Source organism: Macaca nemestrina, chromosome 17 (assembly GCF_043159975.1).
Source record: "Macaca nemestrina isolate mMacNem1 chromosome 17, mMacNem.hap1, whole genome shotgun sequence".
Lineage (NCBI taxonomy): Eukaryota > Metazoa > Chordata > Mammalia > Primates > Cercopithecidae > Macaca > Macaca nemestrina.
Genome location: NC_092141.1, coordinates 10,646,545 through 10,652,582, shown reverse-complemented (window position 1 = coordinate 10,652,582; position 6,038 = coordinate 10,646,545).

Below are 6,038 nucleotides of genomic sequence, written 5' to 3'. Positions count from 1 at the left end.
ATTTGTCCCTTAATTATAAGCTCTTTGTGCCATTAGAACTAATGCCTTTATTCAACATTTGTGGAGCTCCTACTATGTGCAATCAGAGATGACAACAAAAATGAATGTGGGCAGTGAACTCAACTTTAATAGAAGGTAAATGAAATAAAGTATTCTGAGGAGACATGAAGGTGACAAATGCACTCTCAATTCCATTCAACCAAGTTTACTGAGTATCAACTATATGTCTGGTACAGAAATGGACATCAAAGATATGACAGTTATCCTTCTTTGAGGAGTTCATTCCAGAGTGGAAAATGGCAATTCAAACAGATACACGCTGTATGTATGTCCAACATACATACTCTGACATAAGTGTTAAAAACAAGTGTGGCAATAACATAGAGTGAGCTGCTAACTTTGGAAATCCAGAGAGGCTTCTCGAAGGAGACTATGAGCTAGTTCCTAAAAGATGACCAGACAGTTATTAGGTGAAAGAGAAAAAAAATATGTGATCATTCAAAGAAAAGAAAACAAGCATGAGATTTCAGCATAGTTTTAGCATAGGCTTCATGAGCAAAGGGGAGCAGATGAGGCCAGATACGGAAGTTAAGGCCTGGCTGTGAAGGGTATGGCCTCATATGTAGTGCTAAGGAATAAGGACACACATCGAACTGGTCCAATTTCTTGAAGAGTAGAGTTGACACAATTATGGCAGCAGTATGGAGGAATGAGTAAGGTGGGAAAGATCAAAGCCTGCAAAGACTATTTAGGAGGCTATTAAATGGTCAAAATTAGAGATGATAGTGATGGAAATGAACAAGAATGCAGAATGAATGCACAGTTCTAACAGTATAAAGAAAGGGCTTGAAAGAACGGAAGAAGTTAAACAGTTTCACAGCATTCAAACCTCCCAGTTACTTTTGGTTACAGATTTTATTTCCCTTTGGAATAAATTATTTTTCTCTGAACTTTCTCCTTCCCCAAGAAAAACAGACAGAACTTTTTAGATAAATCTTTTTGTTGACCTTCTAATTCTACATACAGTTTTGCTTACTTATTAGGAATACGTCACCTACGCCATGATGAAGATGAAGTTCTGCTTACTGTATGTAGAATTAGAAGGCCAACAGAAATACTTATCCAAAAAGTTCTGTCCATTTTTGCTCCAGAAAAGGAGTCTGACTTTTCTCAGTATCTTGTATATTTTAAGGAGGAACCATAAAGGAAATTTAATTCTTAATTTCAGAAAGAATATGACCCAAATTTTATCATAACCATTGCCATAGTGTTCTTCTCTTTGATATTTTCTTAAAATTTAATATTTTGCTTCTTCCAAAAATAAGAGAATACCGATCTATTCTTTTATAGTGGTGCTGTCTTTTCAAAGTTAGGCTTTTCTAATGGAGGGGCTGCTTTGGGAACTTTCCTTCCCCAGTGTGGGAATCCTAACTAGCAGTGAGAAGCTTGCTTCATAAGAGGAGAATTTTAAAGGGGTAGAAAATAATTATTAGGAATACTTCACCTAGGCCATGATGAAGACTAATGAAACATCCTCCCTACAGCAGGCATTTATTATCGCTTTTTAATTAAGCTCTGGAGAGTTAATCTACTGACCTCAAAAGCACTGAGCAATTGCTTTATTATTCTGACTCCCAACTTAAATAATTGCTTATGTAGAGAGTCGAGAGTGTATTCTATTACATATGGGTCAATTATTATGGGTTTCCTGATTAAAGGAGCAAGCACATAGAGTCACAGTTATTCTGGTTAATATTTTTCCTCATTTTCCTCAGACCAGCTGATTTAGACTTACTTCCTTATCTACTACAATAAAGCCACACATAATAATCTAGGACAGCTTATAGCACTCTTCGTCTTTCCTTTAATTGATACGAGGTATTACTGAGACTTGGTGACTGTTTCTAACCTAGTGCTGCTGGATCTGAGAACCCAAACAGGATGCATGCAAGGAGAAGGCAGAGGCTGTCTCCAAGAACACACAAGTCTGAATTAGGACCAAGACAGGTAGTTTAAGTTCAATTCCTACCTGATTGTAACACTAACACTTAGTCTGACAGAAAGAAATGGAGGCTGGAAAAAGACTGAAACGTTAAAAAAAAAAAAAAAAAAGCAAGGGACTTCTTCTCTAACTTACAGATAAAACTATTTAAAGCACACACAGAGAACTAGGCAAAGATGACCATACCCTAGTGTTTTTGGTACGTCAAGCATCATGACGCTAATAAAACCCCCTAAGAATCTGTAACAAGGCCAATCCCTTTTTTTCTCTCTGTTCTGAGAACTTAAAAACCATGGTTACCAGAAACAAATTCTGTGACTAACACTGGAAATATCATAAATCTTCTTCTTTCCACTCCATTCACAAGTGTTCAAATAACCAAACAGGTATTAAGAATAGAAGAAATCTCAGGATCCTTCTACTCCAGAGCATTACCTCTTCTATCTATCTTATATCCCAATCTCCTATTAGAGTCTGAATTCTTGGGACCCTAAAGGATGGTCATTTTATTTAATCTCTTTTTTTTCTCTTTTTTTTGAGATGGAGTCAAGCTCTGTCGACCAGGCCAGAGTGCAGTGGCGTGATCTGGGCTCACTGCAAGCTCTGCCTCCTGGGTTCACGCCATTCTCCTGCCTCAGCCTCCCAAGTAGTTGGGACTATAGGTGCCCAACACCATGCCCGGCTATTTTTTTTTTTTTTTTTTTTTTTTTGTATTTTTAGTAGAGACGGGGTTTCACCATGTTAGCCAGGATGGTCTAGATCTCCTGACCTTGTGATCCACCTGCCTCGGCCTCCCACAGTGCTGGGATTATAGCCGTGAGCCACCACGCCTGGCCTGGGCTTGTTTTTTCATCCATGACATTAGGAGGCTGAGCTAAAACTAATCTCTAAAATATAATCTAAATGTTTTTTATTCCAAGTTAGATAGCACTGGAAGTAATAACGATATAATTATAATATCTTACATCTATAGAACCCTTTGCTTCATTTGTAAAATGCTTTTTTATGTGTAATTTGCCAGTCACTGGGTTCTCACAACCATGTGAGATAAACAGAATCCTTTTGGAAACTGAGGTACACAGAAGATTGTGCTTTGTCAAAAGTTGTATGACTAATAGATGGGAAAGCCAGACCTGGGGCATGATCATCTAACTCTTCCTTCTGGAAGTAATACACTGTTCTGAGTTCCACCATACCCTGACAAGCAAAAGATTCTGATTGACATTCTTCTCTTACAAATAAGGTCAGTCATCTGTCATTTCACCAGAGCAGAGGCTCTTCACCCAGATATCCATGTGGCTTGCTCCTTAATGTCTTCAGGATTCTGGTCAAATTACACCTTATTAGAGAAACCTTCCCTGGCCACCCAGTATAAAAAAAACAACCATTTCTCTCTACCCTGCCACTTATGCTTCTTATCTCCTTGATTTGCTTCATATCTGTCCATGGCACCACTTAAATATTAATTTACTTGTTTAACATCTGTCTCCTTCTGCTAAAATGTAAGTTCCATAAGGGCAGGGACTTTGTTATGCTCACTGTTGAATATCTGATGAACATTGCCTGACATGTAATGGGTGCTCAATAAATATCTGTGGGATGAATGAATAATAAGAACTTAATGTGTACCAAGCACAGTGCTAGGCATCTTACACATATTATCCATAAGTACATCCTAAAGCGGTGTATATTTTAACATCTTTTCCTCAGTAATTGATAGAACTACAAAAAAAAAATCTATAAAGAGTCTTCCACTTCCAGGAACATAGAGTATTTGTACTTTTCCCTATTCCTCTCATTACGTACAACAAAAAACTCTGGGCATTATACATAAAACTTACATAAGAGGTTCTGAAAGATGGAGAAAAGACGGAAAAGCCGGGGACCTGATAGGGTTTCGCTGTGTCCCCACCCAAATCTCATATTGAATTGTAGTTCCCATAATCCCCATGTGCCATGGGAGGGAGGTAATTGAATCATGGGGGTGGTTACTCCCATGCTGCTGTTCTCGTGATACTGTGGGTTCTCATGAGATCTGATGGTTTTATAAGGGGGTTTTCCTCCTTTTGCTTAGCACTTATCCCTGCTGTCACCATGTGAAGAAGGACGTGTTTGCTTCCCCTTCTGCCACAAGTTTCTTGAGGGAAAAATGGTTTCCTGGACTGGGTCCAGGGGCCCCTGCTGTGTGCAGGGTTGGAACTTGGTGCCCAGCGTTCCAGTCACTCCAGCCATAGCTAAAAGGTGCCAAAGGACAGCTCAGGATGTTGCTTCAGAGGGTGCAAGCCCTAGCCCTGCAGAAATGTGAGTCAATTAAACCTCTTTCCTTTATAAATTACCCAGTCTTGGATATGTCTTTATCAGCAGCATGAGGATGAAGTAATACAGGACCTCAGGACCCAAGGAATGACATAAATTCCCTGAGTTTTCTTTTTGACTTATATGCCCCAGACTTGGAACTGAAGAAGCAGACAATACAAAAACACAAGTGGATGAAGATTTTAAAAGCCCCAACAAAGGCCTTTCTCTCTAGCCAGAGGAAAAAGAAACAGGCAGCCTAGCAAGACAGAAAACTTAGACAATAGCTTTTTAGACAATAGCTTCTCCAGTGGAATCAAACAAGAGAGAATAAGACTGTGACCCCTCCCCACCCCCAGCAAAAGACGAGTGGAAAGCCTATACTTCTGCCTTTATGAGGCTATGATTAGATGCCCAGCACTTGCACTAGAGGGTGATGATGCCAACCAAGCAGGAAAATGGAATTTTCATCCCTGCTGGTCAGTAATGCCCTCCTACCGCATATCAGTAGTGACAACACTGGGATCTTTGACTCCCACACACGGGGAGTAACAAGGCACCCCTTGTCCTTCCCACCATTAAAGGAGGCCTAGAGGAAAGTCAGCACTTTCACTGTTGCTCAATGGTAATGAGCTTACCCCCATGCAACAGTAGTGAAAAAATACTCCCCATTCAAGTGCTAACAGAAGGGAAACTGGACTTTCAACTCTATCTGGGAACGGTAAGGTGGCATCACCAGCCCCCCTTCACTTACTTCCTGTATTAGTCTGTTCTCACACTGCTAATAAAGACATACCCAAGACTGGTTAATTTATAAAGGAAAGAGGTTTAATTGACTCACAGTTCCACTGGCTGGGGAGGCCTCACAATCATGGCAGAAGGCAAATGAGGAGCAAAGTCATGTCCTACATGGCAGCAGGCAAGAGAGCTTGTGCAGGGGGACTCCCATTTATAAAACCACCAGATCTTGTGAGATTTACTCACTACCATGAGAACAGTATAGGGGAAACCGACCCCATGATTCAATTATCTCCACGTGGCCCTGCCCTTGACATGTGGGGATTATTACAATTCATAGTGGGATTTCAATGGGGACACAGCCAAACCACATCCCTTCCCTTATTAGAGAAGTGTAACAGAAAGCCAATTCAAGGGTTTAAATAAGATCCAGATTCCAAGAACATAATACAAAAATGCCCAAGTTTCAACTGAAAATCACTCATTATACCAAGAAACTCTCACACTGAATGAAAAGAAGATAAATGAGTTAAAAAAGCCAAAACCAAGATGATAGAGATGTTAAATTACCTGACAAAGATTTTAGAACAGACATAATAAAAGTGCTTCAAAGAGCAACTATGAACATGCTTGAAACAAATGAAGAAAGAGAAAGCCTCAGGAAATAAAAAGAAGACGTTAAAAAAGTAGAAATTTTACAAGAGAAAAATACAATAACTGAATTAAAAAGCTCAGTGGATGGGCTCAACAGGAAAATGGAGAGGACAGAGAAATCAGTGAGTAGGAATAAGAATAATTGAAGTAATCCAACCTGAACAACTGAAAGCAGTAGATGAAAAAATAGTAGACAGAGCCTTAAAACAAAAGACCTAACATTCATGTTATCAGAGTGCTGGAAAAAGAGGGTGGGGCTGAAAAGTACTTAAAAAATAATGGCTGAAAACTTACAAATTTGTTAGGAAACATAAACCTACAGATTCAAGAAACAGTTTATCTATACAGG